Genomic DNA, 26,222 nt, shown 5'->3' with positions numbered 1-26,222 from the left:
GCAGGGAGATAATGTGTACTCCATACAAGACCCCCTGGGCCTTTTTTCCTCCCATGCCACTGGGAACAATGTCATACAAGACAAAAGGCCTGATCGGGAAATATGTGGAACACTTGTAACACCTCTCAGGCTCTGCATTCTGTAAGTATTAGTGGGACAAGTTTGGGACTTAAATTGCTCAAACTGAGGCTGGTGAGAGGCTAGGAGCCCAATCTGATATGCATAGGAGCCCTCTAGCAAATGAAAAGCTCTACCATTGGCCTAGGCAGCTCTCCAACAGCTTCAGATGATTCCAGAGGCAATATATTAAAAATATAAAAGGAGATTAGGCCTTTCAGTGTCAGAGGCCAGAGTGGAAATACCCCAATTCTGACTCAAGCTGGTAGATGCTGAGCATGCTGTATATGAGAAATATGCCACTGTAATATATGCAATACTTCTTGGTGCATCTGGGGCCCCTATACGTTGTATGTTGACCTTTCGCACAGGAAACAACTGTGTGGAAACTGTGTAAAATGAAGTATGTGTCACAGTCCAGCACTGCAAGCCACATGCACAACACGAGGGACGCAAGATTGCCACCCCTGGTCTCCTATATTCCCAGCCCACCAGAGCACACAGCTGCTGGGAGTTAGCCTTAAAGAAAGCCACTTTGCACTTCATGCCTCATGCTTATCGCTGCCCAGCCACGAACCAGAGTCAAGGCACTGAACTATTTCCAACTCTGGATGGTGTTATGTCCTTCCTTTCTGTTAATATACCTCAGGAAAGAGGTATAATGGCCATACCTCATACATAATTAAGAAAGATGGCAGTGGTACTGCGTAATATCTACATAGCATCCCCCCCACCCGAGATAAGGAACTCCGTATCACGTATACGCCATTAAAATGGAGGAGAGATGAAAGCAGCCGCTTTGTGATACAGTACAAGAAAAGTCCTCCATTATGAAGACTGAGACACTCAGCATTAATGCCCCTGTGTATTTTGCTGTGGGCCCATCGCATGAAGTGGCTTTCACCCATCGCATGAAGTGGCTTTTCACAAAAACTCTGTGCCCAAACTACATGCTGCTGTTACAGAAGGGCTTCAGGGTGAGAAAGATGCTGTTTAGAATTTCCCCTCATTTTCTATATAAGGCCCTCGTATTGGCTCTCATAGTCCAAGCATCTGAGTGGCTTGCAATATTGAGTGCATTTATCTTCACAACTCTCTGAGATAGAGAAGCACTATCATCTCCATATTACAGATGGGGAACTGAGGCTGAGAGAGACTAAGCGACTTGCCAAGGGCCACACAGGAAGTCTGTGGCAGAGCAGGAATTGACTCTGTCTCCCCCACAGCCTCGGTTAGCACTCTAACCGCTGGGCCATACTTCCATTATGTGCTTACAAGTCATCTTTGCTTGGTCCATGAACACCTTTTGTTCCCTCTGTGCCTAAAAGTCAAGAGGACAATTTGGCTGCAGATACTGTTACCCACACATCTGTCTCATTTCTAAGCTGTTAATAACCAATAAGAATAGGAGAAAACCAAAAATATAACCATCGTGCATAAGCACTAAAACACGTGAACAAAACCTCTCTCTATTACACACTTTAGAGTGTTATGTAAAGAGAAACACAAACAAAATATCTCCACTTATTATGTGATCATGCACTGTCTATACAAGTCTGCATGGGGAGGCGGAGCCACTAACAGAGTAACAATCTAAGCTGCTTTTTAGTAAATGGCTTAAGAAATATCTTGTGATTAAAGCAGAGGACTGATCATCAGAAGGTCTTGCTTCTATTACTTCTTCTGACACAGATTTCCAGCAGGAGGGGAGGAATCTCTGTGCCTCAGTTGCCTCATCGATAAAACAGGGATAAAACTCTCTCTCTATCTGACAGGGCGCTTGCAAGTTTAAGTTAACTGGACCAGATCCTCAGCCCCATCAAATAGCTGAAGCAGAGCAAACATACTCAGCGCTGACTTAAGCGGCCAGGTGAGGATTCCTCTTGCGTAGCAGAATCCTCTAGGCGCAGGGATCCAGGATAGACAGCACTACACTACCCCCTCACAGCCTGCGGCATAGGGGCATGCTGAGGTCAGCCAGAGGCAGCAAGGGCCCATTCCTGTCTGAGTAGCATTCAGATACGACAGCAACTGGTCAGTAGAATTTCAGATCCTACATGAAAATTTTTTTCCTCCTAAGAACTTTCATACTTCTCTGTGCTGAAAAGGACAATTCCAGGGCCTCATTAACATCCCAACTGTGAGAACACCACAAATGCAAGCACAGGATTGATAAGCAAGCATTATTTGTAACTAACCCCCCCTTATGATATATTGAGCTTCCACAGGTTAAACAAGCTGAGATGTTTCAACCAGGCTGGACTCCTCCATCAGAGCCTGCAGTCTGATGTCAACGGGTCTTGTGCTCCATAGTCACTTAGTTGCCTAAGACTGAGCTAAGAAGCCTAACTGTAGGTTGTTTTTGAACATTTTGACCCATGTGCATAAAAAAGTTTCACATAACTTTAACATATTGACAATCTAAACAACTTTTCATGGTTTACACCGAAGCAATTTTTTTTTGAAGTCACAGATTTTATGCCACGAGGAGAAACCAGCTTAATAAAAACCCCATTTTTAGCCCTTTGAAATCAATGGGAGCATTCATGTGAGTGAAGCTTATGTACCTGCTTATGTGTTCACAGGATAACGCCTCCCTTTTCAATCATTTTGATTTTTGCTTACAGCAATTTTGTAAAATTGAAATACGATGCCCAATGAGTAGTGGCACTTAAAACCATTTAAAGTTTACAATTAAATTGTAATCCAACATTGTAATAGCGTAAATTTTCAAATTAGTTTTCATGAAGCCTCAACCCGATTTAAATCGATTATTAAAAAAAAAAAAATCAAGTGATTTAAGTCAATGATCAAAATCACCTTTAATTAATCACTCCACCTTGCTGTGCTCAGGGCATGCAGTGCTATTATGGTCTTACTTTATTATGCGCAGAATGCTGAGCATTAGAAATTATCTGAAGTCCTCCACCACACAATGGCACTGCCAATGACCTACCCTACTTCTCATCTCCCCACCCATCCCAGGATGTTTCCACTGCTCCCCTGCAAATTCAGCTCCCAGAGTTCTCACCTCTTCCATCGTACTGTCAAATAAAGAAAAATGGTTTATTACCGTTGCTCCCAGGCCACGTTCTTTGGCCAATGAGGCATCACAGATCAAAGTGTGCCACACGCAACCACACTGTTTGTGTGTTCCCAGGACCGACTCTGCATGCAGATGTCTCGTGAATGAGCACATTGCACAAGCATTATGTTTCCAGTGACAAGAAGGATGGGAAAATTGCCAGCCACTTGCTGTAACCTTTTTGTAATGCCACTTACTGGCTAATTTGAGGAAGTATGTTAGATACCTTCTTAGAAAAAGCTCTGCATTTCATCCTTCCAGATGGAGAAGAATGAGAGAGAGAGAGAATCTCTCCCCTCTCTCTCTTTCTCTCTCTCACACACATGGAATAGAATTACGGCTGAAGAGTTTTTATTCTAAAATTATTATTAGAACATATATAAGAATGGCCATACTGGGTCAGACCAAAGGTCCATTTGGCCCAGTATTCTGTCTTCCAACAGCGGCCAGTGCCAGATGCCCCAAAGGGAATGAATAGAACAGGTAATCGTTAAGTGATCCATCCCCCATCGTCCATTCCCAGCTTCTGGCAAACAGAGGCTAGAGACACCATCCCTGCCCATCCTGGCTAATAACCATTGATGGACTTATCCTCCATGAACTTATCTAGTTCTTTTTTGAACCCTGTTATAGTCTTGACCTTCACAACATCCTCTGGCAAGGAGTTCCACAGGTTGACTGTGCGTTATGTGAAAAAATACTTCCTTTTGTTTGTTTTAGATTTGATTATTGATTATTTGTACTACCCTAGCACCCAGAGGCCTCCGAGCACTACTTGAAACATAAACAAATGAGACAGCCCCAGCCCCAGTGTCCTTACAATCCAAGTCCCTGGTTTCAGGTACTTACAACTTTCAGAGAAGTTACTCTTTGCACTGAAGGTTCTCATGGTTGTTCTCAACCCAAAGGTAATGGGAACTCAACATGGCATGCACTCAGTTAATGTTTTTTTACTCCTGTTAGAACGCTTAGGAAATTAGATGCAAAAGAAATAAAATAAAAAAATCCCTACACAAACTCAACATTATATAGTCGAGAGTTTAAATGAAAAAGAGCCAGAAAATTCAAGCGTACAATAGCTGCTAACATAATAAATCCAACCACACTGCAGCTTGTATATACATTGTAACTCAACTCCCCTTTTTGAATCCTTCCATTGGCTTCCCATCTGATTATATCAAACTCAAATTTAAGTTTCTGGTGAACACTCTCAAAGCTCTGTCCCTCCCTTCTTAACCTTCCTGTCAAACATTGCCTCCTCCCACCCATTCCCAACGTCGTTCACCAATTTTGTCAGATTTTCACAAAGTCATCTGTGCCACACACCTCCTTTCATGCAGCCCCCTACGCATGGTTTGACCTCCCTGAGGTCACCTGCAAGGCACCTAACCCTGCCCACATTTACATCTCTCTTAAAAGCCCCAGCTCTGGCATGCTGCCCATAGTAAATCTTATTGATTTCTATGTAAATTGCTTATTGTTATTCTCCTTCCCCTGACCTTTGGCTTTAGACTGGGAGCTTCTTGGAGCAGGAACTGTCACCAAGTGCCTGGCACACAGTGGGCACTATTGCACATAAATAATAGCAACACACATAAGGATATATATATTAAGATAACGAAATACTGGTCCCATATTTGACCCAAAAAATGAGCACAGTAGTAGCTCCTGGAGATGATGGTGGGGAACCTGCACCCTTTGCTCATCCAGCAACTGGGGAAGTGTTCAGATTTGCCTTCTCCCCGCCATGTTACCTATCTCTGAAATGAACCATTGCCCCCTTTTCATTATAATAATTTCTAATCAGTTTTGTGGCATGGCAAAAATCCAGCATAACCATTAAAAAACACACATGGAAACCACACACACACACACGAATCTAGCCTCTTCATTTAAAATAAATAACTCATGTATGTAATGCAGATACACAGTCTGGGGGGGATCTGGGCTAGATGAATACCCCTCGACTCTCCAGCACTTACCCGATGCTGATTTTTCATAAGGGGTGCTACTATCTCACTCCCCTTTTCCTCTGGAAAGAGGAAATGTCACTGTCCTCTCACACAAGTCAAGGAAAGGGGAGCAGCAGGGAAACCTTCATTCCTCTCCCTTGGAGGCAGCGGGATGTCACTGCAGGGCCAGAGAGAACGTACGCTGCCCAATCCCTTGGGAGCTTTCTCTGTCCCATCCCTTCTCCTCCCATGAGCCTGGGAAAGCAGTAGAAGATCTTCCCAGCTCCTCCACTTCAGAACATGAGTCCAATTGGTGCATGGGGGGAAGACTATCAGAGGAGAAAAGCATCAGAGCTACTGGTTAGAGTTCTTACTATCCATGTGAACTGGAACACAGGACTTGCTACAGACTTCCCAGTACCTGAAGGGACCCGTTTGCCTGAGTAAGAGCAGTAAGGATTTATACTACATTCATAACTGGGGCAGATAGTAAGAGCAGGAAGCAAGCACTCTCAGGCAAAAGCAGGACCCTCTGAGGCCAGGACTCTCAGGCAAAGCCAAGGAGAGTCCTGCACCCAGAAAAAGAGAGGGAAGGAGAAATCAACAAGCACTTAAAGAAGAGCAGCTGTCAGAGCTTGAATTGCAGGTGATGAGAGAATATGGGTGCATGCAGGTGAATGAATCACCCAACACGTGTGTATGCCCTGGACAAAGGGGATACGTTGATCATGATGGCCATAAATCATCAATACACACATGACGATTAACGAGTATGTATGCAAAAAAGGACAAACTAACAAATGCTCTGGAAACTGTAACTTTTGAATTTTCTGCACTGTGTACTTACATCCCTAGCAGGGTCGTTTTGTGTGGGTAACCACTTATTCTTGGACAACTATGATGCCGCCCCTACAGAATAATAAAATGTATGAAGTAATGAAGTTTAATCCGTATGTTACAGTCCAAGAAATCCAATATTTGCCCTGAGCAAGAGGGCAGTTCATCTAATTTTTAATTAACTACTGGAGAAAAAAAAAAATCTGTGATTTAGGAGAGTGGATTTTCTAAATTAGGGATGCCACATGTGCCATTATGTCAAGCCCCTCAATCTAACAGTTTGAAAGATAAGAAGCACCTTTTCCTGGGAACAAACTAAAATATTTGAGAGTGAGGAAAATTTTAAAATTTAAAAGTTTAAGCAAACATAATTTTATCAAAAAGAAAAGGAGTACTTGTGGCACCTTAGAGACAAACAAATTTATCTGAGCGTAAGCTTTCGTGAGCTACAGCTCACTTAATCGGATGTAGCTCACGAAAGCTTATGCTCAAATAAATTGGTTAGTCTCTAAGGTGCCACTAGTACTCCTTTTCTTTTTGCGAATACAGACTAACACGGCTGCTACTCTGAAACCTATAATTTTATCAGTTTCAAAGTTTAAAAAATGTTGCTTGGGAGAGAGGAAAGGGGACTACTGCTACTTTATGTTTTTTCTGCCATTGCAAGTCAATTTCCAACATGCTTTCAGTACTGATCTAATTGTCTATACATCAGCTTCCTGCTTTTACTCTGCCAGAGTAGTCATAGCAAGATGACCCTGGCTAGCAGTAGCCTTAGATACATCAAGTCTATTTAGAAACAGTAGTTTCAAATAGGTTACTCATCATGGTGAAAAGCACTGCTCACCTTTCAAATTTTCAGACTACTGGGCCCAGCAGAATAGCTGATGTAGTCCTTTAAGAACTTAATAAGAGAAGATGTACCTTTTACCTCTATAGCATTCCTGAGTTGCATTTGTGCAGCATGTAAATTACAACACAAATGCACCAAATATTGCCTTTTTCCTGTCTACATTCATTTTTAAAAATATATATTTTGGTGCCTAACCTGAACGTACATGTATTCTTCTGGTATGCGAAGCCAGTGGGCCTTACTGTGATTTCACATACTCCTGTATAAGTCAGGAGACATTCCACTGAAATCAGTGATGCTGCACCAGTGTAAATGGTATCAGAAGAAAAATGTTTATGACTACAGAACAGTCTCAAAATGCACTCTGAAAAAGTCACTCAGTGTATTTAAGAGGGAAAAGAGCAAATGGATGAGGCACACAAAAAATTAGAAAGCAGAAAGAGGTGAAAAGATGGGAGGTGGGTGGTCTACTGGACAGGGTACTAGAGTGGGGCTCTGGACCCATCTTCTATTCCTGGCTAACCTCCTGACCCGCTTTGTGCCACCTTGGGCAAGTCATTACACCTCACTTTGCCTCTGTTTCCCCTCCCACCCTTTGTTTATCTTGTCTGTTCAAGCTGTAGGCTGTTTGGAGCAGGGACTGCTACTATGTTTTTGTACAGTGCCTAGCAAAACGTGACCTCGATCCTGACTTTGGCACCTAAGTGTTAATGTAACTCAATAATTGAGAATAGTAATAATGGTACTAAGAGGTAAAAGGAGAAAGGAAGAGGAAAGAAACAAAAGAGATCAAGAGGAGTGAGAGAAGAGAAAACAAGGGAGGAAACTGAGAGGAAATGGAAGAGTTATGAGACAGAAGAAGAGAAATATAAGGAGGAGTAAACACAGGGGTAAATATGCATATCGTCTATTTTATTTCAAGAAAAATACAATGCATATTCCTTACCACAGTGTTAGTGCTTTATTGTCCCCAAAGTTTACAGTATATATAGGAAAATGCAATAAATTAACATTTTAATTTTGACAAGAAAAATTCCAAGTTCACAAGAAATTTGATGTCAGAATTAATGCTCTTTAACCTCACTGTTAATGGCCGAATGGTTTACAAGACAGAAACAATGGTGTAATTACAATTTCCTCTCCACTTAGAAGCTCCACATTTTATGTGGCTTTATGAAAAGTAACATCATCATTATTTCTTGAGATTCTGGCTTTATATTATTGAATCTAAAGAAGTTTGTTCCAGCCCAAGTTAGGATTTCTTTATCCCTGTTTTTCACTTCTGTGTTCTTACAACTTTCCTTGAACTGATTCCCACAGCTGTGCCAAAGAAAAATAGTGAAGGCCACAGGGTCATAATAAGTTTCCTTAACTACAAGCAGTATTTTGGAGAATCAGGAACCTATTTGTAAAATGTGCTAACTCTGACTCCCATGGTCCTTTGGGAACAAAACCTGACCAGAAGACAAAATACAGCTTGTAAAATGCAGATGAACGCTAAAAGCCCCACTCTGACCCTCACTGGCTCTGTTTAATAATTGATCAGCATTTTATTGTTTGTTTGTTAAAGATTACAAACATTTTTTCAGTTTCATCATAGAAAGGATTTTTGGCTGGGGTGGAGAAAAGGGGACCACCACTGATTTTGTGTGTTTCAGTGCAGTGAAAAATGCAGGTCCATAGGAATCACTAGAACAGACTGGGGTGTGGCTCACTCCAATCTGCATTGCCTCTGAAATGTCAACATGAACCATATTATTAATTTTCCAAGTTGGTGACCTTTACTGTTGCATGCATCATGAATCTGGCATTTTGAACAGTTTCTGTTCATACAAGAACAAGCTTTGTAAGCCCCCAACATACCAAAACTCAGTACTTGCACTCCTCACACGTGTCATGAAGTAGGTTCTTCATAAAGCTGCTGACTTGGAGTTTGTTATACGTGGATTCTAGAGCAGTTAAGAATTACAATACAGATCACTAAGGCAGGCAAGTTTCCTCACAAGAAAAGATGTCAAGTACCTTATCTTGCTTGAATAAATGTTTTGGAGTATCTGGTTAAGGGTCATAACACTCAGGATATTTTAAACAAGTTATCTTATTTTAATAAAGTAATTTTAATTTCAGTTGCAAGACACAAAGTCCCAACATTAAGGGTTAACAGCTCCCATTTACTGTCCCATGATATTTCATACAGATCACCAATATTTAACGTTCCATACATGCTACAGAGGAAGGCTGTCAATTTGTCACTTCTTTCTCCCCAGGTACTTAATTTGATTGATGGTCTAGTTACTTGTTTTGCTAATACCAGAATAGGTGGACCTTTGAGGCAAGGAGAGGCTAACCAACATTACAGACTCTACAGAGAGCAATACCAACTCTCTCCACCCCAAAATAGTTAAGGTCACAATTTCTCTTTCAAATTTACTTTGGGTACATCACATCCTGGTATATTGGAACCTTCATACATACTTCAAAGCATGAGTATGGAACCATGAGCTGGAAGTGAAGGAATATACAGCATTTAGGCAATAGGAACCAGTGTCATGCCAGCATGTCATCTGAAAAATAAGTGACCCTCATTCTTGATTCTGCTGACAGACACACTGAAATCACTTACAGGCCAGCATTTTAGTGTGATTTCTGGAAGGCAATCTAATAAATAAAGATTTAAAAAAACAAAAGCAAAAAACATTTATTATCTTTATATGTATGGTCTAAACTGAAGAGAATGCCTTTCTAATTTAACTATATCGCAAGCCAATGTGAAATGCTACCAAGAAATAGCATCTTTTTTCTTTTAACATGGATCTACAATTAGAAGAAAAATGGGCATTTTATTGATTTTCATAAAATCATCTCCATGGCTTAACAGACTCACTAGATTGCTAAATGGTAATTTTCTAATACTATGGAGTCTTCCCATTTAATTATATAACCTCCACTTGTTGGAGCCCAGGGTACTGGTTTTAGCTTTCCAGAGGACTACTACACTGATGGTCTTGCACAAAAGACAAATATCTAATACAAACTGCAAACAAATTATTGCTTATTTGGTATGGAAAGTCAGAGGAAAACTGGGAATCGTTTTCCAATGTCTTACAGTATGTTTACACACCAACACCTTCGAATGTTGACAGTGTAAAATAATTCCAATTTAAATTCTCCCTCCACCATGGTATTTCTCCTGTAATATATTATGAATATAAAAATAGAACACAAATATCCCTGCAATTATGATTTCTATTGAGACTCTAACATGAATCACTTTCAGCTCTCAAGTATTTTATAGGGGCAATTCAAAGTCAGATTTAAAGATTTCTATTAATTTCACTATAGTTAATCTGAAGGAATTAATTCAAATATCTTTACTGTACTTCCTCTATATAAAAGATTATTAGACTAATCATTTCTTCTACAAGCACTTTTGTTTAGAAAAGTTAGGGTGCAAAACGAATATCACCCTTCAAGCTGATGTGGAGGTTTTGAGAGACAACAAAGCAAAAATTAAAAAGAAAAAAAGAAGAAGAAGAAGAAGAAGAAGAATTAAGCATAAAGTTGCCTGTTCCATCAGTTTGTTTTGCCAAAGCTAGCACGTTACTAGCTGCCAAATTCGGTTTTTCTTAAGCAGGCAAAAAATTCTCACATACTTAAATGGAAATTTTATTCAAATAAGGACTGCAGATTTTTACTCAATAATCCTGTCGATCTTGAAAGAACATGGTGAAACTCTAAAGTCTACATGCTCTCTTCACAGAGCCCCTACACTTACTTCCTATTTTGTATCCTTGGTTCACGATGCCTCATTATTTCAGATCAAGTTGTGTGACTAAGCAGTGCTGCCAAATAAAAATTTCATGTAATGTTTGAGCTGAAAGTGGTATTTGCTTTTGTTTCCCATGCAGATACTATTTTGTAACTAATAGCTGTAGTTCCTCCAGCATCCTGAAATGTATGCATTCTTGTTTAACAAACAGACAAGATGACAGTATCAATACAGAGTGGGAGAGCCTCTAAAAACAATCTAGTTTGCATAATTAATGTTAATTACAACAACATCGCAATCAGTGACACAAAAGCGTAGCAATGAATACAGTCATAAAAGGAAGTGAAAACATGAAACAAACATGAAATAATTGTCTGTCATCCTGATCGTGTCCAATACAAGTTTCAGGAGATTTATAAAAAAGTACATGTAATGCATCAAGGCAGGACACAACACCACTTCGCTAGACAGGTTTTCTTCTTAACAGTCTGTTTAGCACTGATCTTTCTGCTAAGACAGAAGTAAGTCAGACGAGTAGCGTTGTGAACGCTTCCTACAACATCAACTGCTCTCAGAAAGACTATTGAACTGCTTCTGCTCCCATTGAAATCAACAAAATTCTTCATGTCATATTGTAAAAAAGCATCTCTAACACTGCATTCCCAACTTGCCTCCCGCAAGACCTTCAGTATTCAAACTTCCCTCCAGCACAGAATTTCATTACAAAACACTGAATTTCACAACAATCTTATTCTACCTTCCACAGCATCAAGAGAAACACCCAGAATACTTACTTGCTTGCTTATTTCATTTGTAGCATAGGGATAATCTCAAACAGCTATTTCTGGTGTAATCATTTAATAGAATAACTTCACGCTTTGTTCTCAGAAAATTTTGCCATGACCCCAAGAAATATAAATATATTCTTATTTCGAAGAATAAAATTAAATATTAAGGGCCTGATCCTGTCACCCTTACTCACACTGATTGGTACTTTAGCATGTGAGTAGTCACACCAGGATTAAAGGGACTACTCACGTAGTAAAATACCACTTAGTGTGAGTAACAGTAGCAGAACTGCCTCTGATGAGAGCTGGAATCACAGTTTGTCAAGTAAGTATTTGGAGGCTTTTTGAAAATATTGGAGTCTAATCTCTTCCCATACAGATGTAAATGAAGAGTAACTCCATTAAAATTATTGGAGGTACACTAGTATAAAACTGGTTTCAGAGAGGTGAAACAGGCCTATGTATAGGGCCCCACCAAATTCACAGCCATGAAAAACGTATCGTGGACCGTGAAATCTGGGCTCCTGCCATGAAATCTGGTCTGTTGGGTGCTTTTACCCTATATTACACAGATTTCATGGGGGAGACCAGCATTTCTCAAATTGGGGGTCCTGGCCCAAAAGGGAGTGGGGGGGGGTCACAAGGTTATTTTAGGGAGGTTGCGGTATTGCCACCCTTATTTCTGCACTGCCGTCAGAGCTGGGCGACTGGAGAGCGGCAGCTGTTGGCTGGGCACCCAGCTCTGAAGGCAGTGCCCCACCAGCAGCAGTGCAGAAGTCAGGGTGGCAATACCATACCATGCCATCCTTACTTCTGCGCTCGGTGGCTCTGCCTTCAGACCTGGGCTCTTGGCCAGCAGCCGCCGCTCTCCAGCTGCTCAGCTCTGAAGGCAGTGCCGCCGCCAGCAGCAGCACAGAAGTAAGGGTGGCAGTACCACTACCCCCCGCTACAATAACCTTGTGTCCACCCCACAACTCCTTCTTGGATCAGGACCCCTACAATTACAATACCTTAAAAGTGAAATTTCACTTTTAAATAGCTGAAACCATGAAATTTACGATTTTTAAAATCCTATGACCATGAAATTGATCAAAATGGGCCCTGAATTTGGTAGGGCCTTACCTATGTAATATTGACTCAACAGACCATATCTAAAAGGACCCCATGAGAGCAACTGTAACAGGTATTTTAAAAAGCTTCACACACATTGGTCACATTCATACTTGCTGTAAGTACACAGGGTCTGACAATGTTATACAAGCAATGATTTTGGCTCATATTTTTTTTTTTTTATTGTGCATATCAATTAACAAAAAGTAGTTACCACTTATGAATAGTGGTCACGTTCTGAATTTAGTATCTCAGCCATCATCCTAAGGTTTTTCCTTTTCCAATGTCATGGTGACAATATATGAATTTCTCACCTCTCCAATTTGATTGCTCTGGACAATCACTGAAATCTCTGGGTTTCATTTCAGTAGTCACTGGCTAAAGAAATCATAGCTATCTTGATTTCTTCTCATTTACAAATATATATATATATTTTAAAGGACTGTTGAAACTTGGTATACAAGATCTTAGTCTGGCACCAGTTTATTTATTTTAACAAAGTTTAGCAGAAATTTCTAGTGACTGTTTTTAGCCACGAGTTAAAGACAAAATTGTAGTGTTGTAATAAAAGGAGCGTAAACATCCAAACACCACAATTCAAAAGTAATTTATTTACCTGATTTGAATGTTGTAAGTTATTAGTCTGCTATTTAAAATATTTTATATATGGATAAAAGTACTGTATACTTTTATACATAGTATATATAGGTAAAGTACTGAGGCTTGGAAAGTATCTTCTGAAGATACGCTGTAAGTACTTGTTGGGGTTGGGACTTAGTTTTTCATTTTAGCACCTTTGGATATTATGGTTACACAAAAGACAAATTAATGCTCCAGTCTCATTTTTTAATTATATATTAAACGATCAATACAAACAAATTCCAGGTCAAACTATTTTACACTAATATTTTGAATCTGAGTTTAGTCCACCACAAGGACATTCAAACTGAAGACTAAAAATCCAATTGGATACACTCATTTTCCTGTGATTCAGTTATAAGACTCATACATTCCATTTGTGTTGAAATATCTAGACAGATCAGAGTGTGCCAAGGATGCAGTGCTAGAACAAATGAATTTCCTTGTTTGTTGTGGGTTCAAACACTTTACAACTACTTAATGGTTTCGTTTTAATAAAAAGGACATACACACAGCACAAAATTTCAAAGAGTTGAGCTGCAGTATGATTTGGACAGTAAGCGGTCTACTGCTCCCTCAAAATACATTTCAATATGAATTACTTTCAGAAGTTAGTAGATATATTCCATAGAATTTTTTCTAGTCTCAAAAAGAAATATTTTTATTTCAAAACAATGAATGTATCTATCGCCATTTGATGTGGATTTGTACTGATCACAGGTACTTTATAAAAATACAAAAAATCAAAATCTAGACAGACAAGAGGGGAGTAAGGGAGAAGGAGTAAAATAAGATGAGAAGGAAAAAAGTATGATCTTTGATCCATGTCAGAGTTAACTTTAAAGAAATCAATTCAACTTTTAAACAGTTTGCAACAGATAAGTGACCCATCCAGCAAGTAGCAGTAGTAAAGGATAATGATCACATACCCTCTCGCCCACCCCCATTTTCTTTTTAATTCTAGATATTTATTGAATAAGCAAACAGCACATGCCAAGATACAACCCAAACCCCATATAAGACTTTTTTCTCATTAAAAGAGGGTACCACACAAAAATGTTAAGTCAGAAAGGCCATGTCTTGTACTCACCCTTTCCAGAAGAACTCAACAAATCTAGGCTCCAAGACAAGGGGGAAAGAGAGGAATAAAATAAAGGGGAAAGTGAAGAGAGGAAGAAGAACAACCACCGAGGAACAGGACAGGGAGACAGATTGTAATAAATAGGAGCCCAGGTGCTGGAGTGGCTTTGCTCTATCCCATCACTTTGCAGCAGCCCCGGGCAGGAGGAGACTAGCTGGGGGGGAAGTTGGTGCTGCAGCTGGCGGGGAGGATGTGACACTGTAGCAAGTCCAGCCAGCCAGCCATGTATCAGAGGGGGAAGCGGCGGCAGCCCATGCACGGGGGCTGGGGCAGCGCCGGGAGCAGCACCGCCTGCCCGCACACGGCATTTAATGGGATTGATGGGTTGTGCAGTGACTCACAGACTTTAGTTAGTCACAGGAGGGGGAAGAGCCCCGCCCACACTGCTCCAGGGAGCCTATGGCCAGGCCAGCCAGGCTGAGTAGCAGGGCTGCCAGCCAGTGCCCTTGCAGCTCTCACCCAAGGCTGGTGGGGGGCCCTTCGCCCAATGAGTCTTCTGAGGACACTGCTGCGAAGGGAGAGCGGGAGGAGGGGAGCCCTTTGGGGACGGAGCCTCTCCCGGTCTGGCAGCCTGGCCAATCTGCTGTGGACCTCAGTTTGATGGGCATGGCACAGCCGGCCAATCAGAGGTAAGAGGGAGGCAGAGGAGGCGGCATCGTCCCCCTTTTCCTCCCCCGTCTAAATTGGTCACGCAAAGACGGGGGGAGGCTGGGAGCCTGACAAGGAGGGAGAGGGACAGATAGGTGGGGGCGTGGGCTGCACTGGGGGCTGCGAAGCCTGCTGCAGGCGCAGGGGGAGGGGAGCCCTGCCTGGAGCCTGCAGCACGCCGGGGGGGAGCCCTGTCCTGCCCTGCGGGAGCCTGGGGGAGGGGAAGCCCTGTTTTGGGGGGGGAGCTGTCCCTGGGGGAGCCTGCAGCACGCGCTGGGTGGTGGTGGGGAGCCTTGCCCTGGGGGAGCCTTCAGCGGGGTGGGGGGGAAGCTGTCCCTAGGGGAGCCCTGTTTTGGGGGAAGGGAAGCTGCCCCTGGGGGAGCCTGCAGCGGGCGGGGAGGGGGAGGAAGCTGTCCCTAGGGGAGGCCTGTTTTGGAGAAGGGGGAGCTGTCCCTGGGGGAGCTTGCAGCGGGCCGGGGAGGGGGAGGAAGCTGTCCCGAGGGGGAGCTGTCCCTGGGGGAGCCTGCAGCGGGCCGGGGGGGGGGAGGAAGCTGTCCCTTGGGGAGCCTGCAGCGGGCCGGGGGGGGGGGAGGAAGCTGTCCCTTGGGGAGCCTGCAGCGGGCGGGGAGGGGGAGGAAGCTGTCCCTAGGGGAGGCCTGTTTTGGAGGAGGGGGAACTGTCCCTGGGGGAGCCTGCGGGGGGGAGCTGTCACCGAAGGCGGGGCAGGACCTGGAAGGGGCAGGCTCTTGCACCGAGGGGAGCAGAAGCTGGGGAAAGCGGAGGCGGGGCCGCCCCTCGGTGCAGGCGGGAGACCTGAGCATGGGCAGGGCTTTGAGTTGTGCCCGGGCTGAGCCCCGGCACCGCTGGGCTTGGCAGTCCCCAGCCCCGCCACCTGTTTCTTCATTACACATTAGGCCCGGCGGAGGAGGGAGCGGGCCCGGGGGACGCTCTCCGGGGCTGCCTCTGACAGCCAGCCAGCCGGCCGGCCCAGGGGGAGGCGCGGGGGCTGCCCGGCAGGGCCGGGGTGGAAGCAGCCGCCCGCTCTGGGCGGGGCGCGGCTGGCGCCCAGGAGGGCGGTGCTTGGGGGCTCGGGCGGAGGGGGGCGGACGCTGGCGGGGGCCGGGCTCGCTGCTCCCGCACGGGGCCCTGTGCTTTCGGGGTGGGGCTCGCTCGCTCCGGCTGAGCAGCCAGCTGTGGGCCTGCTGCAAGTTGCGATGGGATTTCCAAGCGGAGGGTGGGGAAGGCTTGTTACCGCCACAGCCCCTGCCGGGAGTCAGGTTCCCTATGCTCGGGCAGGCCCATCCCAGCCAGGTTTGTAAGGAGTGCATTTCCCTTTGTTCAGGGTGATGTTATAGGTATCGCCGCTCGGTGCCCAGGATGTTTTCTCAAGTTTGAGTTGACTTTTTAAAAACTAGGACATTTAAAAACACTCACATGTTCCTTAGTTACAGAAAATTGACCATTGGGGTGGTGGAGATACAAAACAGAGTCGGTGATAAAAATCATAATTGCATGACAAGTATTAGTTTCTTGGCTTGTGGATTGCCAGACAAAACTAACAGGTAAAGAGAACATCACTTGTGGATAAGTGCAACACACATTATCTTTCCAGACTAAATTTCCATTATTAATAATGGACATTTTTTGTTTCTGGTGTTTAGGGAAAGTAAGAAATTGACACTTACTACTATTTGCCAATTAATTCGGATCCTGCTAAGCAAGCCTTATTACAACCAACAAAACCAGATATTTAAGGCTGAGCATTCATACACACATACAGCAACCCTAAAATTCTGCAATGTTTTAAGGGTTAATTTTTACAGCAAGAGCATAAAATAATTGTCAACCATAGGTATGGGGGGATGTTTGTTTTGTTTTTTAAGCAAGGCTACCAAAAGAGGAACCATCTCAGCCTTCTGCAAAACTGCAAAAAACATACCTGTTCTAAAGATGACTTGAGAGAGAGAATTGCATTGTGCCCTTTTTGCATCATGATAAAAGGCCTGAAAAAAACATTAAATTATTTATTCTGCTTGTTTTTACCTTAGAAATATCAGGAATGACTAGAGTCCTCTTCTTTGCTTTTGCGATGGATCAATGAACTAGAGTGGAAGCTTTCATCTCTCTCCACTGAAAGAGTAGGAATGTTGAATCACAAAGATCTTTTCTCCAAAATGCTTTGGTCTCTCTTGGTGTTTGTGATGATGTCATCTTTCTAGTTCTCCAGTCATCCATTGTGTCTTCAAGGAAATACGGGTTAGGCAAGACCTGAATTTCTAGTATGAGAGAGCAAGCTGAATAAAGCCATTTGGTCCAAAATAGGCATACTTTTTTTAGCTTTGCAGAAAGGCATACTTTCATTGAAGGGCTCCTGGCAAGTTGGAGCAATCCTCGCTATGCTTACACACGTGCCTAGGGCTACCCTGATTGCACAAGCAAATTTTAGGAATGAGGCTGTCATTTTAGTAGTATCGTAATTTTATTTTAAAACTTACTATGGAGACTTCTGACTCCTTCATCACTGCACATTTTCTGAGCTGCTCCCCCAAACCTCTGTTACTGTGCTTTAAACCTGATTGGTGGTTGTAGTGTCTACCACAGAATCCACTGTTGGTTGTAGAGTGGTAGCCTACCACTGATAGTTTGTATCAGCAAAAAGGACAAGGAGTACTTCTGGCACTTTCTAGTTTCTAAGGTGCCACAAGTCCTCCTCATTCTTTTTACTGTTGGGTGTGGAATTCTAGAAGCAATGGCTTTTCTTGGTTCCTTGGCCATTGTCAGTAATCATGTCGGAGTTTAACCTCTTCCAGTACCTTTATGTATAGTGTGTGTAGACCGGGGCGGAGTCACATTCATTGGCTGGAAGGTGGAATTCCAGTTTTAGTTGTGCTCAGTGTGCTGTGGGTGCATACATTTAAGACTTCATACTCCACTCAATCCATAGTAGAATGCCCACGAGTATCAGTGAACGGTTTGTAGACGTCAGTGGTAGAATATATAACAACTTCTAGTATTACCATTATTTAGTATTTGGCCAATACCTGATTGTCACACTCACATTAACTTGTAACACTACACCTGGGGAGGATTGAACCTGAGATCTCTGGATCAAAAAAACCCCCTCATCTGCCTCTACTGCTTGAACTAAAGGATAAGATGTAGGAAGCTCAAAGGCAGTAGCAGATTCAAACTTCTGTACATGGGCTAGCAACTAGAAGGGGATAAAGAACACTATGTTAACATACGTTATACCTATTTGTGTCTCCCTCTTTCATCCCTCTGCATTTCTTGCTTTATGGCAACTCCTAATTTCCACCAATGTGTGAGCTTCCCTCCTCCCATTTCCACATTCTATTCTCTAAAACGATCAGCAATACAAAAGTTATGTTGACATTCATGAGTTAAACTCACTTTATATTGTGCCGCTGCAATGAGATTAATTGGGGGTACAAGGGAGTTCACATTTGTCTGCAGACCCAGGAAAACAGTACTGCTTTAGCTACACTCAGTTCACAGGCATGAAAGCTAGAAACTTTCTCCCAGCCTGGGTAGACAGACACATGCTAGCTCTGCTTGAGCTAGAATGCTAAAACTAGCAGTGTGGGTATCACAGCATGAGTGAGCCACCCAAGTACAAGCCTGTCTGACCCCCTGGGTCTGTGCTTGGGTGGCTAGCCCATCCCACACCGTTCACAGCACTGCTACTTTTAGGTTTTGTCTACACTGCCAATTGAACGACAAAACCTTCCCCTCCACCCCCCAAAAAGACAAAAGTTTTGCCACAGCGAGTGTCTGTGTGAATGCCTGCGTTGTTGGCAGGAGCACTCTCCTGTCGAAAACGCGAACCCCACTCAGAGGAGGTGGAAGTATTTTTGTCGGCAAAAGTGCTGACAAACAGCATTTACACTGCCCGACATTTAGCGACACGGCTGTGTTGCTAAAAGCTGTGTAATGTAGACAAAGCCTTAGTGAGCAGAGCCAACATGTCTGTCTACCCGGCCTGGGATGCATGCTCCCAGCTGCAGTGTAGACATACCTTTAGAGTGAATTCCAGACTCCCATTGACTTTAATGGAGTCAGGGTTTCAACCTTTTTTTTAAAAAAAAAAAAAAGTCTTAGATTCTGCACAGTCTGCATGTTGTCATGTAGAGCGGACCAGATTTGGCCTATGGGACATGTTAGACACCTCTGGTGTGGGTAGACAGATACTGCATAGACTAGTGAACTATACCTAGAAACAGAACCGCAAGACCCTGCCCAAGAAGAGGTAGCATCCAGTTACACAATGATATTTTTCTCCCTATGTACCGAAGGTATTAAAGTATGTTTGCCTGCTCTTCATAAGAGGACACTAGCATTTTGAACTCATAATTTTGATTTCTTCTACAGCCCAGTTTTGCAGTCCTTTTGTGTGTAGACTACTATTGATATCAATGGGAGTTTTATGTAGCAAAGTGCTGCAAGATTGGTTGTCAGTATAGGAAGGCAACTGATACCAGTATTTGAAGTGACATTATGTGGCATTTTGGATGCTGTACATTGTAAGTTTACAGTCCAAACATTAGAACATAAAGCAGAGTTTTCCCAAAAGCTCTAAAGTGGTAACCTCACGTTTGCTTTCTTAACCCTGCATGTCTATCAACTTTTCTGAAAGTCACAGTTCACCTTTAACTCCATTTAAGGTAAAACCAAAATAGTTAAAGCTGTATTCTTTATCAATACCCATACCATATGTTCCAAGTTTGGGGATACATGCGGAGAATGTTTGAAGGCTCCCTACAATGGTTGACTAGTATTTTGAGTGAAACCTTGTAAAGTCCCATTGAAACAAGCTGGGTTTTTTTGTAATATATTTCCATTCCTTTTGTTCTATATCTGAAATATGTAACAACTACGCTGTAAATGGTACTATGGAAAATACTACTTCAGTTCATACTGGATTGTGGTCCAGAAGGGACTAAATTGAAACACTGGATCAAAACCATCCCATTATTATCAAGTTTCATCTTATTTTATGTATCTCAAATTTTGCTTTTCTTTTAATGACTATTTTCACATTAAAATGTGGACGTCTGAAGACACATTTTACTTGGAATGGGCCCATTTTCACTCAAACACAAGCCAATTTACACTGGATAGGAAGTTCATTTTTAAACTAAAAATTGGGACACGTGGCAGTTTCTGAATCATAAGAAAATGCCACCATTTAGATTTTCAAGGACTTTTGCTTGGCATTATGAATATTTTGAACACCAACTGTCAGGCACTGGGAACTTTGTCAATATTTTTATGACTCTCCATGCTCAAAGACTTCTGGATGCTGCTGAAAAACATGTCTTAAAACCATAGGCAAAATGTCTAGCAAATCAAGTTGGTGACAAAATAAATCAACCCCTCACCCAACAAGTCCCTTCACTCAACAGTTGGGAGATTCCACTCACCCACCTTCACACCTCTTATAGAATCATAGAACTGGAAGGGACCTCAAGAGGTCATCTAGTCCAGTCCCCTGCACTCAAGGCAGGACTACATATTATCTAGACCATCCCTGATGGGTGTCGGTCCAACCTCCTCTTAAAAATCTCCAATGAGGGAGATTCCACAACCTCCCTAGGCAATTTATTCAAGTGCTTAACCAAAGAACAAAAGTGTGTGTGTGCGCGCTTGGGGGGTGGGGGAGAACAAAAGTCAGCCGTATGAGGCCACTGATCACACACAGCTACCACAATGGGACATAGTGGGTATATCCACACTACAGCTGGGAGATGAGAGTCCCAGCACAGATAGACTCACCTGAGCTCTGGCTGAGCTAACGCATTAAAAAAACAAACAAACCCAGCATGGACATTGCTGCACGGGCAGCAGTTTGAGCTAGTCACCACAGTCCAAGCCCACCAAACCGCTGGGTCCAAGCTTGGGCAGCTAGCCCAAACCACTGCCGGTGCTGCAACATCCACACTAGCATACTAACTCAAGCTGAGCTAGCATAAGTCTGTCTACCCACACAGAATCACACCTCCCAGCTACAGTGTAGACACATCCAGTTGACAGATCTTCCCTCAAACTGGCGCCATACACGGTTGGCAAGCCTTGAGGCACAGTTGTTGGATAACAAGTGGCTAATGCAGTTCACTAATGTGGGCATCATCATGCTGCTGCATTCTGTACTGCAGTAATCTACAACTGGGTATCAGTGCAAGCCCTAGTAAAGCACATATATACACATCTCACTGTTGCCAACTCTTGCAATTTTATTGCAAGTCTCACCATACTTGGTATTTTTTCTTAAGGCTCAGCTCCTTCAGTAAAGTGATTACAAAAGAATCTCAGCTTTCATTTAAAAAAAAAATCTCTTACCCTCATTGCAGAGAAAAACTTGAAAACCTGACCCCAGTGTACCTAACCAATGCAAACTCTTTTGCAGACACTCTTATTTTGATTTAATAATGGCCTTTTATTTTTTAAAAAAAGGATTAGCTTAAATTTATAGGGAACTGGCTTAAGCTAAACAGAAATAAGCCTCTCAAAGCCAAAATAAGTGTCCACACAGAGGTTTGCACAAGTTTAACTAAATCAGTTTAAAAAACAATTTAAGTTAAATTGGTGAAACTTCCCCGTGTAGACAAGGCCTAACTGTGCAGAGGTAGTTGTTATTTCTAGCTTACAGGTCCAATAACTCACGGTCCATAATTTAGATGTGGTGTAGAACTTTGGAAGAGGGTGGCATGTCTCAGTTTTGGCCCCAGCTCACCCCCATCTTTTTTGCTCCAGTGTTTCTCCTTTTATTGCTTTTGTAGCAGTGACAAATGGGATAGAGGCAGTGGGCAAAGAAAAATGCCGCTTTCAGTTCGGGTACTTTGTAAAGACATCACTGTGACACTACACCCCATATTCTCCCTAGAGATATTGTTATTATATGACTATGGCATAACTAAGATGTGATCTATACAAGATGGGTCATGTGAGGTCTCATTGGAAAGGTTATGATTTACTGAATATGATTATCCTGTTTGTAGGCATGTAGCATTTCTGTATCAGAAGTTAGGAGTATTGATTATATAACAATTACAAGTGGGTTTATACCTGAGGAACGCTCACCTGTCAGAATGCAATCAACCTGGATGGGCCATTAGGGAGAACAATAGGAATTTGAAGATGCTAATCTCCCACCTTCCTTAGAAGCTTCCTGGGATGCTGCAAACAACCTTTGACTCATGGCTGCTGTGACACTGCAGGGTCATGTCATCATGTCACCTGGTACTGGACTCCATCTTGGACTACTAGTATATTTCCACTAATAGGGAGTGGGAATCAAACTGGGAAACAGAGAATTCCTGCCATATGTAAATCCAATTTAAGGCAGGGAAGTGAGTTAATCAGGGTTCATTCTTCATTGAAAACCCACTCAGGATGACTACTGGAAACATCTAAGAAATAAAGACAAAAAGCCAGGTGGGGAGAAGAGCTGAGCTCAGGCTGGAAAAGGTGTCTGGCCTATGAAAGAAATGCCTAAAACAACATTTAGGGTGAGAAATTACTACTTGCAACCAGTTTCTTTTGTGTCTAAAGCTTACATTACGGTTTCTGTTTTATTTGCTAGGTAATCTGCTTTGATCTGTTTGCTATTCCTTATAATCACTTACAATCTACCCTTTGTAGTTAATAAACTTGTTTTTGTTTATTCTAAAACCAGTTTGTGGAATTCCTAACCGGGGGGGGGGGGGAAGCTTTGCATATCTTCCTCCACATCGAGGGAGGGGGTGAATTTCATTAATTTATGCTGTACAGTTCTCTCTGCAGTGCAAGACAATACAATTTTGGGTTTACACTCCAGAGGGGGTGTGCACTTGAGTGCTAGGCAAATCCTCAGCTGAGCCTTCCCATGCAGAGCTGATATCAGTGTCTGTCTTTCTGCAGCTGGGTGTGTCCTTACCTGTGTGTGTGCTGGAGGAGGCTTAAGGGCCTGCCTCAGCAGGGCAGTGTAAGGGAGCCCAGACTGGTGGAACAGGTGGGCTCAGTGGTACCCCAGTATATCAGGTGGCACCCTGGAGTGGGAGGTAACTCATCACAATCACTACTCTAATGCACAGTTTTATTATACCCTGAAATCTAGCGCAGTCAGACTACTGTCACAAATATATACTATTCCATAATGGGGCAGACCCAAAGAGTTTGACTCTGCTCTCTCTCTCACTGCTGTAACTCAGGAGTAACTCCACTGAAGTCTCTAAAGTTATACTAATGTTAAAAGACTAAGAGATCAGAATCTGGCAGCAAGGGCCCAATTTTCCATATCCTTGCATTTCAGTGCATTCACACCTGTGCAAAGTGCATGTAAAATACTATCACGTCTGAATTCTTCACTCACGCCAGTGGTAGCATTTTACACCCACTTCTCACAGGTGTTAAATCACTACACAAGATGCAAGATAGTAGAATCAGGCCCTGAGCAACATGGATTTCAGTTAGAGCTGTGGGAGATCAGGATCCTGCTGGGTGCTGAGTTCTTTGAAAATCTGGCCTCAATTATGGGTATTAAGCACTTAAAAATCTGGCCTTAAGTAATTACATTTCTAACTATGTGGAGGCAGTCAGTAACCTCCTGATTTCTATGCACATCCATTAGTTACATAAATACTTCCACCTACAAACACTCTTTCCCCCAGGGAAAATCTCCAAGTTTTTGTTTTGTTAAAAGAAATAACTTACTAACAAAATTATTTCTTTTGACGTATAACTGCAACAGTTGTAACTGGTACACCCAAAGCTCTCAGGCTGGCCTTTGTACTGCATTATAGGTGTCTGCAAATCACAATGGCTTAGCTATAAGCTGAGCACTGAGGGAATACCTCTAAACATTTTCTGAACATATTTGCTCAGGTCAAATACACTGAATCCACTTCAGTTGTGTTTTCACTCACTTTTAGAAAATATTATAGTAAACGAGAGTAGCAGCAGAAATGTTTATGGAAACAATTTTAAGCCAATTTTAAAGAGTATTCAGAGAATGCAAATTTTTCATCTCAGAAACACAAGTATTTATACTGGAAACTTTGATTTGGGGTTATATTCATCCAAACAAGGAACAAAAGCAATATTATCTGATCTTTGTGTTCAAACTCCACACCTCTCTACTAATCCACACCCCACCTCCCTCATCTGCTCTGCCAATGGTGCCAGCTTCAACACTTTGTTTGTTCACTTCTCCCACAGCATTTCTACACCTTTTGCATTGATCTCTGCCTAGAGCTTCCTCCAGTGCAGGATCCAGCCCAACTCAGGAACTCCTGCATAGAACTTACAGCAGTCCTGCAGGGATTGCAAAACAGAATGCGGGCCCTGGAACATAAGATTATGATCCTCTGCATTCAAATTCCTCTTGAAGGCCTCCTTGCACCATGACACCTATCAACACAGTCTGGTTACGGCAAGGTTATAGACACTTGGCGATAACCTGAATATAACAAAAGAAACCACAACATTGTGTTCCCAAGGTGTGGGCAATTACCACTTTACTTATATTCTCCTTTCTCTGGCTTCTAGACTACAGGCTATTTGGGGCAGAGATTGTGCTGTTTGGAACAACATCAACTAACCAACACAACTCATATCTTAGACCCTGTATGCTCACAACAGCTTTTGAATGATCTACAGGCCAAAAATTAGTTACAGACAATACTTGACCAAAAACAAAAAAAAACCAAAACCAAATAGCAAAAATTCAAGCAAATTACAACCTGCTCCTGGACAAATAAACAGGCTAAATTAATGGAATAAGTTACTACTATGAAAGATTTGCTGAGTTCAGGATTTTATAACAGAAAAGCCATCAGACATCCAACTACAGATACTGCTACCGATTACCTACACATTGGAATAACAAGAAGTGGGATATAAATGAAAGGAATGGTGTTAGGAATACATTCGTCTGGGTGAAACAACTTTCTACCTTAATTATGCTATGGAAAGGTCATATCAGGATCCATGTTGATGGATGGAAAATTTGCTTTTATAAACAAATCTCTCCCAAACACAAGACCTGAGAAATGAAAATGATTTTTTCCCTCCGGAGATCTTGGGCTCCAAATCTGATTTTAAAACAGTCTTATGAAGATGTCATGAAATTTTACTAGTCCAGCCCCAAATCTACTCAGTTTAGTTTCCAGTCCTGCACTGAGAACCACAGGAGTGCCCCCATGGTTTTCAGTGCAGGACTAGGGCTCCCTCTAGGACTCTCATACAAGCATGTGACTCAGTCTCTGTGTTTAGGCTGTATCGGGGATGGTGAGGAGTCCCAGCACCCCTGGATGAGCACTGGTCTGCTCTGAGAATGCCTCCTTAGCTCACCATTTGTGCTGGGGAAGCAGTGTCTGCTACACTCCCCTTTAAGTGTTGCAGCATTCTCCCCCCCAGTGTGGGCAGCCAGCCAGATTTTTCCCCTCCCCCCCAACTTTCAGCCAACTTACTCTTTGGGGAGCAACTCAGAAGCATCTCCTGTACTCCCTTAAACTCAGAGACTGTGATTCTGGAAGGCCTTTAGAGAGCTGCATAACAGCAGGGAGAAATTCCTTACTTGTTCCCCATTCCATGCCGCCCGTACAGACTCGCCAGAATCCAGCCCATAGCACAGCTCAATGATAAGAGAAAAGGGAAAACATAACAGGAAAACTTACCAACTGGAAGGATGAGGAGGGGAGAGAGAAGCAACGGCCAGGTGCCAAATAACCTCTTTAGGACTACAGCTGCTTGTCTATACTAAATTTAAATTTAAACGAAAGTTTCCTATTAAAAGGTGATCCTGCATTTAGAAGTTTAAAAAAGATGACCAGGGAGTTGAAAAGAGTGGTGCTTGTAGGGAAAAGGGCAAAGAGAGAGAGACAACTCCAGGATGGAACCGGACACTTGAAATAGCTATGTCTTTTTGTTTGCAATGTTGTTGTAGCCATGTTGGTTCCAGAATATGAGAGAGACAAGGTGGGTGAGGTCATATCTTTCATTGGACCATCTTTTATTGGTGAAAGAAACAAACTTTTGAGCTTAACAGAGCTCTTCTTTAGGTTTGGGAAAGGTACTCTGTGTTAGCTTGAAGGCTTGTCTCTCTCACCAACAAAAGTTGGTTCAATAAAAGATATGACCTCACACACATTGTCTCTCTAATGTTTTTTCTGATATTATGTGTCTAATAAGCACAGAGATGTAAGTTTGACATCAACCCCTTACTGTTTAATATACTACCTGCACATCACACATTCTCATGCTTTCTCAGGTGGGGCAGAAGCAAAC

The 26,222-nt window shown here is 42.6% G+C and overlaps 1 protein-coding gene across 2 annotated transcripts in view; it reads right to left on the bottom strand.

Annotated features, from left to right (window-relative positions):
* Nucleotides 1-14,475, bottom strand: part of SERTAD2 (SERTA domain containing 2) — a 93,309-nt gene extending 78,834 nt beyond the window's left edge. The window contains exon 1 of one of the 2 annotated variants that reach the window (XM_074947163.1): nucleotides 14,241-14,475. The gene's annotated coding sequence lies outside the window, so the exon portion shown is untranslated. The remainder of the gene's footprint in view (nucleotides 1-14,240) is intronic. The other variant, XM_074947164.1, reaches the window with a different exon arrangement.
* Between the last annotated feature and the right edge of the window lie 11,747 nt (nucleotides 14,476-26,222).

This window comes from Natator depressus, chromosome 3 (assembly GCF_965152275.1).
Source record: "Natator depressus isolate rNatDep1 chromosome 3, rNatDep2.hap1, whole genome shotgun sequence".
Lineage (NCBI taxonomy): Eukaryota > Metazoa > Chordata > Testudines > Cheloniidae > Natator > Natator depressus.
This window is presented reverse-complemented; position numbering and strand designations above follow the sequence as displayed.